Source organism: Mirounga angustirostris, unplaced genomic scaffold (assembly GCF_029215605.1).
Source record: "Mirounga angustirostris isolate CCGP_5_RB_7025 unplaced genomic scaffold, mMirAng1.0.hap1 SCAF_5, whole genome shotgun sequence".
NCBI lineage: Eukaryota > Metazoa > Chordata > Mammalia > Carnivora > Phocidae > Mirounga > Mirounga angustirostris.
Window position 1 is genome coordinate 168,242,695 of NW_026991713.1, and position 12,155 is coordinate 168,254,849.

Here is a 12,155-nt window from a genome sequence, read left to right on the forward strand (position 1 = left end):
ATTTCTCTTACCACTTGGTTCCTTTAGACCTTAGCTCTCCAATGTCAGTTCCATAAAGAAGGCTTACCTTGCTGTCCATTCAATTACTTGTCCCTTCTCTGCATTTTTGTTACACCTTGCAGACTTTAGTATCTTAGCACACTCATTGTGTACTGTCATTTTTGGCTTCCTTCTCTGTTTCACCTGTTAGATTATAATCTTAAGTAAAGGAACAACGTCCATTCAAACTAAATTTGACAGGACTGAGCAAATATAGATGTTTAATAAATGTAGATGAATTGAGCAAAAGCAGAAAATGCACACAACCTTTTACAGTTTACATGAGGGCTTTTACATGCTTTACTTTGCTTAGCTGGCTTCTCCTGGTATTTCCATTTAGGTGAAGAGAACCCATCTTATGAGTCACCTTTGGCTGTTCTCTGACCATTCATCAACTCCTCTTCACGGGAGCAGAGGGCTCTATCTGATTGGTAGTCTGGAAAGAATAACCTGGACATGCTGAGCTCAGTGTAGCCCTCCTATTTCCTTTTGGGAGTAAGCTATCTACCGAGAGTCTGAGATTTCCTCTACTCCTCAAGCCCTACACCTTAATTTGATGTCCCTCCGGTGTGTGGGGACCTGCCCCCACCCAGCATGGCTTCAGACTGACCAACTCATCTGCCTCATTCTGGGGTTCAGGTGGCAGTCCCATTTATCAATCATTCTCCTCTGTCTTCCAACCTGGCTTCTTTCAGGAATAAAGGTGAAAATTCTGGTCTCTGTCTTCCTCTTTGTTTCTTCCCTGGGTGGAGAAGAGACATAATACTTACAGAGGTGTCCTAGGCAACCCCTCTAAGTGATTTGACTATTATTCCCACTTAATTGATGGAAACTGAGACACTGAGTGGTCAGCTGACAAGTCTATGGTCATGGCTTTGCTGGGATCTGATATCAGGTTCTCTGACTCTCCAAACACCAGCTGGTTTTTGGTTTGGTTTGGTTTGGTTTTCCTCTCACTATCTGGACTGGAAGTGGTAGCCCAAACTGCCATACAGGGTGGAGGGAGGAACCCGGGAATCTTAAAGTCCCTTCCAAGAGTGAGTCCATAATTCATCTCTTAGGCTGGTATATAAGTTGTCCATTTCTTTGTTATCCTTCCCGTGGGGCACATGCCAAATTGTTCAGTAAATGTACACTTACCACCAGCCTGATCATTTAGCATGAGAAGCCCTCAAGAACAGAAACAGGCTGTGTAAACATTCACTACAGATGGTTGCAAAGGAGCTATGAAGTCATGTCTTCAGTATGGGAAGGACTGAGCCATGGTTTTCTCAGTCCCACCCATGGGCACAGGTCACAGTGCTATCAGTCACCTCATCCTCAGAAATGAGGACTGTGAGCCTAAGTGCTAGGGTAGGGGCTGGTGGGCTGCCTGACCACTGGCTCCATCCCCTGCTTTGGGGAGCTGAGCCAGGCTTTCTGTTATAGCATGCAGTTTCTCAAATAAGCTTAGCTTTGGAAAACAGTTTCCCTTTACTTTTTATGTGTTTTCTGGGCTTTCAAACCCATGGGTATTTTGAGGGAAACATAGTCCATATGTTTCTGATTTACTTACATTAAACTTGCCAGAAGTTTCTTTTGTGAAATCTATTTCACGTCTGGGAAAGCTTCTCAGCCTGTTTTTTAAAGCCTTTTAGCCTGGGTCTTCACACTCAAAAGGAAGCAGAGAATTGAAACAATTATTAGGATATAATTGAGACCAGAAAACCCCCTTTGCCTTTGTTACCTGAGCATTTCTGGGAAAAGGTAAAACTAGAAGTCCTGTGTGTTACAGAGGTAATTTTGCCCTACTTATCCACTTCACATTTCATGTGCAGACACAACCTTTAAAGACTAACATCCTTCTTCCAAGCACTGTATGCAAGGTTTTTGGTTTTCTAGTTAAGTTAATCTTGGTTAAGTGTCCCTGGTCTGTTTCCTATTCAGAAATCCCTGAATTTGAGTAGGTTATAAATTTGATAAAGTGCTTTTATTTATTTATTCTTTGCTTAGAGGAGAGAGTGACATAAATCCAAGGAAAAATAAATGTACATAAAACTTTCAAACTATACTACTAACTTTTAGATGATAAGTAGTATTATTTTTATTAGCAATAAATGTCAAAGCACTGAATAGTGGTTGGGAGAGTTGACGTGGTGGGAGAAAGAATATATTGGGAAGAAATAATGGACAACCCACTTAAGAATCACGGAAAGAAAATTAGAGCCAACCCACCCAAAATACACATCCATTTAAGAAGCTGAAACTCTGTTTTCATAGTCATCTAAATTCCTAACCTGGAAGACTGTTTGCAAGTCAAATGCGAGGGTGAAGCTCTGGGACCTCCTAAAAAGCAGAACAGAGCACCCCCGTCCCCAAGTCCTGGCATAGTTACCATATTTTGGCTACTGCCTACTGTCACGTTCTGGCTGAATTTTCGGTTTTTCCCTTAACCTTTACAACATTTCACAAGTTGAAGTTTTGATTTTGGAAACTTATTTCCCACTTTCCTTCCCTTGCAAAACTGAACGTGTGCTTCCTCTGGAAGGTCTTTATGCTGAGACGTTCCAGGTATTATAGGTCGTGACCATAGGGAGACAACGTGATAGGTAAGGCAAAACCAGAGGTCCTTTGGAAAGAGCTCAGACTCTAAAAGGGGAGCAGAGGTTTCAAATCAGGCATTGCCTTTGAACTCCCCTAATGCGTGGAATTCCCCCCCAAAGGGGTGGAGGAGGTGGGAAAGATGGGGGAAGGAGAATGGCAAAGAGATGGATTCGCTGTCTCTTGTTCTCAGTGGGACCTCTGGTTGTTGGCTTCTTCCTTTGAGCAAGGCTTCTAGCAACCCTTGGGGCTATGGTCCTCTCTATCACTGTCTCTACTCTTCTTCTTAGTCTTTTGGGGAAAAAAAAGTCAAATCATGCACTTTTAATCAGGAAAGGGCCACGATGATCCCATCATCGAACATTTTTATTTTACAGTTGAAGAAACAGAGTGTGATCCAGAAATATTAAATGCTCTCCTGTGGCCACAGAGCTCGTTAGTGGCTAATCTAGGACTCAACTCAAAGTCTGTTGACTTCTACAAGAGACTTTCCTCTTACAGCAAGTGCCAAGATATAATTTGTCCTCAGAAGATACACAAGATGCTCAAAATTGCATGTTATTAATACCCTTTATAATTTATTATTTAGACATTTAAGATTTTACAAATGTGAACTTTCAGATAATTATATATTACTAGATGTCACTTCATGAAATATCAATCTGAAATTTTGTATGTTGAGTTGGTATAAAATTAGAGATTCATGTCCTATCCCCAAGAGCATACTACTTTCCTTGCCTACTCAAAAGGGTTTATTTTTAAATATGAGAAGCTCTGCATTTTTTTTCATGCGAATTAAACCAGATACAAACCAGATGAAAACCTTTTCTTTGCATTTCATTAATTTAATTAATTTAATTTTTTTAAATCGACAAATATTTATTGAGTACTTATGTGTGCCCTGTGTTTTTTCAAGTACTCTCTCACTTAAAAAACAGATGCCAGCTTAACTTTCATTTTCTGCCCTTGGAATTATGCCCTGCCTTTCCTGAATACTCGCCTTATCCACACCCGTCGATAAGTTAGCAGGTTCTACACTTGGTTCCGCCAGTCCCTGTCTAGGCAGATTTGTACACATTGTTTATACCCCCTGGGCTTCCATTTCATTATTTGAAGAAGGCAGTACTTGGGGTAGATAGGCAAGCTTCCTTCTGGAACTCTATGACAATACCCGAAGCAGATACTTTTCTTTCAGTTTCTTTGGGAAAAATGCGGGACAGAAAGAAAGTTTTCGGAGCTGATCCAGAATGCCAGAGACGCCACTCTTTCACATGGGAAAGGCAAAAGAGTGACTGCAGGTCAACGGATCCCAATATTTTCTGAAAACTCGATGAGGTGGCCGACGCTGATAGTTGCATAATGCTATTGTTCTCTCATGGTGCAATGTGAAGTGTTTTCCTAGTGTAGCTGTTCTGACACAGTGTACTAACATGTTACTGAATTCTTGACCCACAGGCATTTCCCATGCAATGCTAATAAACTCAAATCCCCTTCAAAGCACAGTTCCAGATTGATTCCATATATGGGTCTGGATGAGGAGTGCGCGCAAACACTGTCATCATGTATCTTAGGTACAGGGCACAAGATGTTCTGCTGCATTCCATGGGACAAACCACAGTTCTAAATGTAATACAGAAACAGAAAATCTTCTTGAAACAGAAAATCGCCACTGGCTTCTCAGCGTGACAATAAAGACACCATGTGTTTAGGCCACTCATACGTCATTGCTGTGATCTAGCTTTCACTCTTCAGTGGGTTACTTTAGTGTATATTTTATTGCATGCAAGTTAAGATCTGGAAGAACAATCTGTAATTGTGTTCCGTTTGTTAAACTCTCTTGCACAATTGGCAACCTTCTTTCTCAGTTGACCAGGGCTTCTGTTCTGGGTGCTGCCGATACAATGCTTTCTCAGGAGAACGAGCTGCTTCAGCGAAGGTCAAGCAACTCCTTCATGTGTTTGCTTGCATGGCAGTGGAAAATTCAGATTACAGAGGAAGTAAATGCAAAGGTCAGGAAAATAGAGATTCAAAGTCAAATCCTCATGTTTTTGCTTTTCTGGCAGGAAATGACAACTGGAGTCAGACAATGGGATTTTAAAGGAAAAAATAAGGAGAGGATGATATTTCAGTTGTGACAAGGAACCTTTGGACAATTCTCTTATGCTTCCTCACCGCAGAGGGGCCAACTGTCTCTCAGAGCCCCTCAACACACGCTGGTCTGCTCTGAAACCTCAAGATAGAGTGAAAAGAAAAATGCAAGTTTCAGAGTCAGCTGGGTTTCAACTTCCAGCTCATCGGCGTCTTAACTCCATGACCTTGAGTGCGTTGACTTCTCTGAGCCTTGGTTTCTTTACCTTTAAACAAATAGGGGCAAGGATTCCAATTCTTCAGTGTGATGTGAGGAACCCATGATGTATGCAGAAGTGGTTGTCCAGACTTTGCACACAGTAGATGCTCAATAAGTGTTACTCCCTTTTTTTTTTTTAAGATTTATTTATTTATTTGAGAGAGAGAGAGAGACACAGAGAGAGAGAGATTGAGAGAGAACACGAACAGGGGCAGGGGCAGAGGGAGAGTCTCCTAAGCAGACTCCACGCTGAGCATGGAGCCCAACTCGGGGCTCGATCTCACGATCCTGAGATCATGACCTGAGTCGAAACCAAGAGTTGGACCCTCAACTGACTGAGCCACCCAGGTGCCCCAATACATGCTACTTCTAAATGTTGATATCCGCCCATATTAAAGACAATCAGATATTATTTGACCTCACAAGTCTTTCTTTCTGGGTGGGGATGTTGTGTTGTCCAACGTTTCAGAACAGTTTCTGAGAGACACAAGAGACTCTGGTACAGTACTGGAGGACCTTTGCTTATTTGTGGTTTCTGTTGACTTGAATCTTCCAAATGCCAGATCCTGCATGATTTTCTGCATCCTCTTTCCCTTATTTGATCTCGTGGGGTTTGTCTCCTTGCCTGCCTCAAACTGCTGTGAGGCCCCGACACCTGACTCATCCCCTTTCCTTCCAACCTGGGCTTCAGCATTACCCCAAAACTTTCTAGATATTTCTGGTAGAATAGTAGCAGCTAACATGTATTTGGTGCTTACCAGGTGTTAGGCATTAGTCTCACTTTACATGATCTCACAGCAACCCAAAGAGGAAAATGCTTTTCCAATCTACGTCCGATAGTCAACTACCTGAGGCTTGAAGAGGCTGAACAGTGGGGCTGAAGTAAGTGGCAGAAGGAGGACTTGAATCCAGGATGACAAGCCTTCAAAACCAGTGCTTAGCTGATGTGCTGGAGAACTTTTCCACTACCACCTGGTTGTTGGACTGGCCAGAGGCTGTTCTTACAGTATGTAAGGGTGTGGACTCCTTCATCCTTGAGGGGAAAAAATTGGCCACAGAAGCCACTGAGCTGAAACATTCAGTGTCTATGAACAGGATGCAATTAAGTCTATAATCTGTAATGATCACCTAAAGGATCATTTGGAAATGAGAACTCTTTCCAATGAGCAGTTCAGATGATGTAGGTGTTCATGTTTGATACCTGTAATGTCTGTGCTTATTCCAGATGGACAAGCAGGAAATATCTCCAAGTGTCTTCAAAATGAACAATTGGAGGAGTCAGAGTGCTCCTTCAGCTCTCAGATTCTAGGATCTTGCACACGTTAGAGCTTCTAGTTCGAGAGCTATGTCCCTCCTTTCAGAGCAAGAGAAGAAAATGGCTTCAGCCTTCAGGAAGACACTATTTACTGGCAGAGTGGGGACAGGTTTGGAATCTCCCTTCTGGTCTGGCCTTCAGCATGGTGACGTCACCTCCTAATGTCTTAAGTTTGACAGCCCTGGGCGAGGGCAACATGGAAGTGGGGGTGGTAGAATTTAACTGTTGGTTTAGAATAACTCAGGGAAGCCAGGCAGCCAGATGCTCAGTTGGTGCTTATATTAAAAAAAAAAGAAGATAGTAGGAAGGGAAAAATGAAGGGTGGGAAATTGGAGGGGGAGACAAACAATGAGAGACTATGGACTCTGAGAAACAAACTAAGGGTTCTAGAGGGGAGGGGGTTTGGGGGAGGGGTTAGCCTGGTGATGGGTATTAAAGAGGGCATGTATTGAATGGAGCACTGGGTGTTACATGCAAACAATGAATCATGGAACACTACATCAAAAACTAATGATGTAATGTATGGTGATTAACATAATAAAATAAAATTAAAAAAAAAAAGAAAGAACCAAAAGGAAGTGGGGTTTCTAAAATTTTTGTAGATAGAATGCATGTATAGTCCCCTTTCCCCCTTGGATTGACAAGGCAAAGAAAGTAGGACTGCTCGGCTTCCTGGGCATTTGTTTTTTTTAAAGATTTTATTTATTTATTTGACAGAGACACAGCGAGAGAGGGAACACAATCGGGGGGAGTGGGAGAGAGAGAAGCTGGCTTCCCGCTGAGCAGGGAGCCCGATGTGGGGCTCAATCCCAGGACCCTGGGACCATGACCTGAGCCAAAGGCAGACGCTTAACGACTGAGCCACCCAGGCGCCCCCTTCCTGGGCATTTGTAACTGAGCCAAAGGGCTGCATGGTTTGGAATCTGACAAGGCTGGGTTGAAATCCCCATTCTATTAATTTTTAGGAATGTGATCTTTGACAATTTAGTAATCTTCCTTGAATTCCCCCAACTTTGCGTTGGGGATAATCCTATAGCGGCAATTAACAACTGGCCCCCAAATTCTTTGATACTTCTTCCTCTGAAAGGTGGGTGTCTATGTCTCCTCTCTTCAAATCTGGGTGAATCTTGTGACTGTTTCAGTGAATAGAATATGGCAGAAGTGACGCTGAGTGGCTTTTGGGGCTAGGGTGACTAAACCACCTAGCCTCTGCCTGGTATCTTGAAACACTTCCTCTGGGGAAGACAACTACCACATAAGAGGTCCAGCTACACTGGAGGGGCCATGTCTACAGACCCTGTTGAGCAACCAGCTGACAGCAGCATTAACTAATAGCTGTCTGTGTGAGCAATGTACGGCATCCATGTCCTTTGACATGAGGACATCCATGTCAAGTCCTCATGACAAGCCTCATGCATCTGACACCTGACTCAACTGTGTGAAAAGTCCCAAATGAGAACTGCCCAGCCGAGCCCTTTGCAGATTTCTGACTCAAAAAAATCATGAGCAAAATCCAATTGTTGTTTTATGCCACTAAGTCCTGAGGGTGATTTGTAACGCAGCATCATTAACCAGAGAATACACCAATATTGGACAGTTGCTGCAAGGATTACATGGGGGAACATATGTGAAGATCCTCAGTGTTTAGTAGCTGATGAGCAAGAGTTTCTTCTACACTGGGCTTCTTCCCCATCTAAGATTGTTATCGATGCCCAGGATGACTTTGTGTTCCTAGGATAATGGTTTTTGGCAGTGGTTGGAGGGACATAGTGAGGTTATCCCCCGAGTGCCATCCCTGTCTTGCCCCTGTGTGTCTTGAACTTGAGTCCCTGCCTTGGGGCCAACTGTGGAAACTGGGGGCCATGTAGGTAGACTTAGAAACCGCAGTAAGACCTGGAAAGGTAGATCCCAGCTTTGAGGACCGACTGCCAATCTCAGAGCTCACTGGGCTTTTCTCCCTGCCCTAGCTTTGAGAAATTCCTACAGAGAGGATTCAGAATGCACTCTGACTTCAAGGCAGCTACTTTTCTTCTTCTGTTCACTTACCAAGTTCAAATATGTCCTAATACGCCAGGAAGTACAGATAGGAAGGGAAAGGCCGTGGGCGGAGTAGTGAGGGTGGGCCCTTGAAAAAGAGGAGTCCCAGGACATCAGAGCTTCATGGACGCGTGTCCTGCACGTGTGGGGTGGGGTGGGGCTTGCACCAGTTGACAGGAGGCAGAACTAATTCCATGTGGCACGGATAGTGAAGGAGACTCAGACCTAGCTGCACATCCTTTAGGTGCCAGGAACAGAAACTCTGACATATGCTAATTTGAGAAAGAGGGTCTCTTACAGTCAGGTTATTGGGAAATCTCAAGGCGTCCAATTGCAGAGTCGTTAAAGTAATCGTCCAGAGCTGTGTAGCTAATGTGTGGCGAAGTTGGAACTTGAATCCATGACTACTGTCTTAGTGTCCAGTATGAGTTGCCTACCCACAGCTCTGGATCTTTCAGATCGAGTCTCTTGAAGAGTACAGTTGGAACTAGCTGTGGCCCAGAGAGGGGTTTTGAGTCAGATCACCAGTCCCGGCTGTGGCATGCAGGACCCTTGTGGGCTCTGGGTGGGGGTGGGGTCAGGGGGGTCGTTCTCTAAAAAGGGAATGTGAGTAGAGAGGAAATACTGAGCATCCTTAGCAGACCAAGGGTCGGTGAGAGGTCACAGCACAGAGCGGAGGTGTCCCTGTGGTTCCTCCGTCCAGGTAATGACCTCCCACCAGGGCTGGAGTTGGCACGAGCCTTCCTGGCAGAGGAGTGAGGTCCAAGGATGTCTGAATTGTGGGTGTTCTTGCTCCTGTCTCCAGTCAAGGAGATACAGCCTTCTGCCTTTAAGGAAGAGTGTCCCATCCTCTCTTGACTAAGGGATCCAAACATCAGCAGAGACCTATAATTTTAAAATAATACAACGATTTTTTAATGCTGAGATGGAGATCACAAGGAAGGAAGATTTAGTCCTGCCTTTTGGACCTCAAGGCCAGGCCCAGCTCTGCCCAGCAACCCAGCTACATGATTAGCATTGGCATAAATGCAAGTTGTCCCGTGGTCTCCTCCCCTTCAGACTGTGTGACTCAGGAAGGGGCAAACCACTCTCCCTGGTTCCCTTGACCTGAGCCCGGCCCCGGGGGGTGAAGGGGGCTGCAGCTGTGCCCCTTTTAAAAGTGGTGTCTCTGGGAGGCTCGGGGACTTTGATAAAACACCATGCTGGACTCGGCTCCCCTACCAGTAAACTGAGATAAGAGCCCCAGTGAAACCAGACATTTGGATGTCAGTGTTTGTGTTTAGGAGAGAAGAAGTTTATTTGGAGACTAGAGAAGGAGGCTCTGCTCTTTATAAAACAACAGAGGGAAGGGCAGCCTTAGCTCGAGCGGCTTCCATCAGGGAGCAGATGGGGCTTTCAAGGCACAGGAATGCTTCCAGATGCTACATGTGCCTTTGCAAGACAAAGGCAGGCTCTGCAGGGAGCCATAGGCAACACGGTTGCCCCTGGGCCTCGAGAGCCACAGTTGATCGTTCCTAAGAGGGCACAGAGCTCCCTTCTGCACCCCTCTGCCTGGGACCAGCCTCAGCGGGTACTGCCAACATCAGAAAATCAGGCGGGTCTGATGTCTTAGGACGACAGCTGTCAGGGAAGGTAGGGAAGCGGGCGGATCAGTCTGATGATCCTCTTTGTCCTGGGGCCAGGGTGGGCGGGCAGCGCCCACCGTGGCCCCAGTGGTTCCCCTTTATCTTTACTACGGGCCCCTGCGGTGTGTCTGCCTGGCAGGAGATCTAATCATTATTCCCTTGGGCTAGCTCGGAGAGGGGCTGCTGATGGCTGGGAACTCATTTGTGGGCTCTGATGGACACTCTGTGCCCACGTTAGGTCTCTATGTGGTCTGTGTATGTTGCGTCATACACTTTCGGGTTCCTAACATGCTAAGGACTCCCGGATGATGTTGCCTGTGTAGTGTTAGGGCACTAACAAGTCTGGGATCCTCCTCTCATGCTTTGGGCTGTAGCGAGGATGCTCCAAGAGACCTCATGAAAGCTTGAGTCAATTTGATCGTCCTGCCCAGCAGGCAGAGACGGAGAGTTAAGGGTATACCCTGTATTGCCCTTGGTCACTTTCCTTGGCTACATGCATGCGTGCATACACACGTGTTATGTGTGACTGCATGTTGCCGCCCTCCTTGGCTACACATGTGTGCATGTGCCCGCATATACTTAGTCTGTGTCTCATTATGTTATGAAGGGAGAGTTGGTGGAGAATATAGTAATGGGTGTTTTCCTCTCTATGAATCTCAAAAGTTTCGGAAGGCATGTGGCTCTGATACCGAACGGGCTCTGGAATCCATCTGACTAGTTGGGATCTCAATTCTCCTTCACATACCAGCTACATGGTTTTGGTTATTTAACTTCCCTGAGCACTACGTTTCTCATTTCAGAGACCAGGTTAATCACCGTGTTTACATTACAGGGTTATTGTGAGGCTTAAATGAGATAATCCATGGCAAGTATTTGGCACAGCGCCTGTCCCATTGTAAAGGATTTATAAATGTAAATTACTACTATGATTAATCAATATCTCTAACGAGCTCTCAGGATTGCATTATAGATGGGCTTCGTGTCTTTTTTTTTTTTTTTAAAGATTTTATTTATTTGAGACAGAATGAGAGAGAGAGAGCACATGCAAGGGGGGAGGGTCAGAGGGAGAAGCAGGCTCCCTACCGAGCAGGGAGCCCGATGCGGGCGGGACTCGATCCCGGGACTCCAGGATCATGACCTGAGCCGAAAGCAGTCGCTTAACCAACTGAGCCACCCAGGCGCCCAGGGCTTCGTGTCTTTAAATCTTTGCTGAACTCATGCATACTTACAGCTTTACCGGCCTTTGGAGAAAATGCATCCCAGGTGGGGGTTCCAGGGAGCTGGAAGCCCCTGGGTGACACAGCCCTTCCTCCAAGACGCTGTCCCACATGTCAAGCTGAGTGTCTGCTGGCTTGATGTTTTGAGTGTCCATCTTCCTCTCCTGCCTTCACTCCAGGTAGGGATTGCTGGCCAAGGTCACTGGAGCTCTCCAGGTCTAAACTAAAGGATTAAAGCAACTTCCCTCCAAGATAAATACATTTCCTTCCGTGATGAATAAGCTCATTACCTAATTGAAAAAGCCTCGCAAATGGCAAGAGAAACCATGGGAGAGTGTGTGTGTGCAAATGTGTGTATGATCGTGTTTGTGTGCATGTGTTTGCGACCGTGCATGAGGGTGCTCATGGCCATGTGCACCCATATGGAGTGAGATGAAGGAAAATGAAATCCGTAAATTCCATACTGCTGTTCATGGAGCATCTTCGGAGTTTGGGTCTGAAGATTATAGTTGAATTCTGGCAGTTCATTCATTGTTTAATCCTTTAACTGATGACCGTGGCGGATGGATGACAGGAGCACATCCTTGGCAGGGAGGCAAATTCCATTTATCTGTTTGTTCCAGTTGCACAATTTAGTGGAGAGCGGGTGATGGGAGGTCACCCATGCTTCATGGTTCAAAATGTTGTTATAAATAACAATTAATCCACTTAGATATCTGGCTCCATTCAACCTGGAGAATCCTACTGGATATAAAAGATCCTGGAGAAGAATGTTGAGAAGGAAAAGCAGTTTTCCCATTCCTTGGCTCACTCTGGTCTTCCAAACGCCCCAGGTTTTCCAAGATGAGGAATATTCAAGAGCGTAGGTGCCACCTCTTAATTCCCGTTGTTTTGCCAGCATCCTCTCTTTGGCAGTTAACCACATGTTACCTTGGGATGTTTCTTAAATTGCTATGTTTCTTAAATTGCTATGTTAAACTATTTAAATTTCTCTT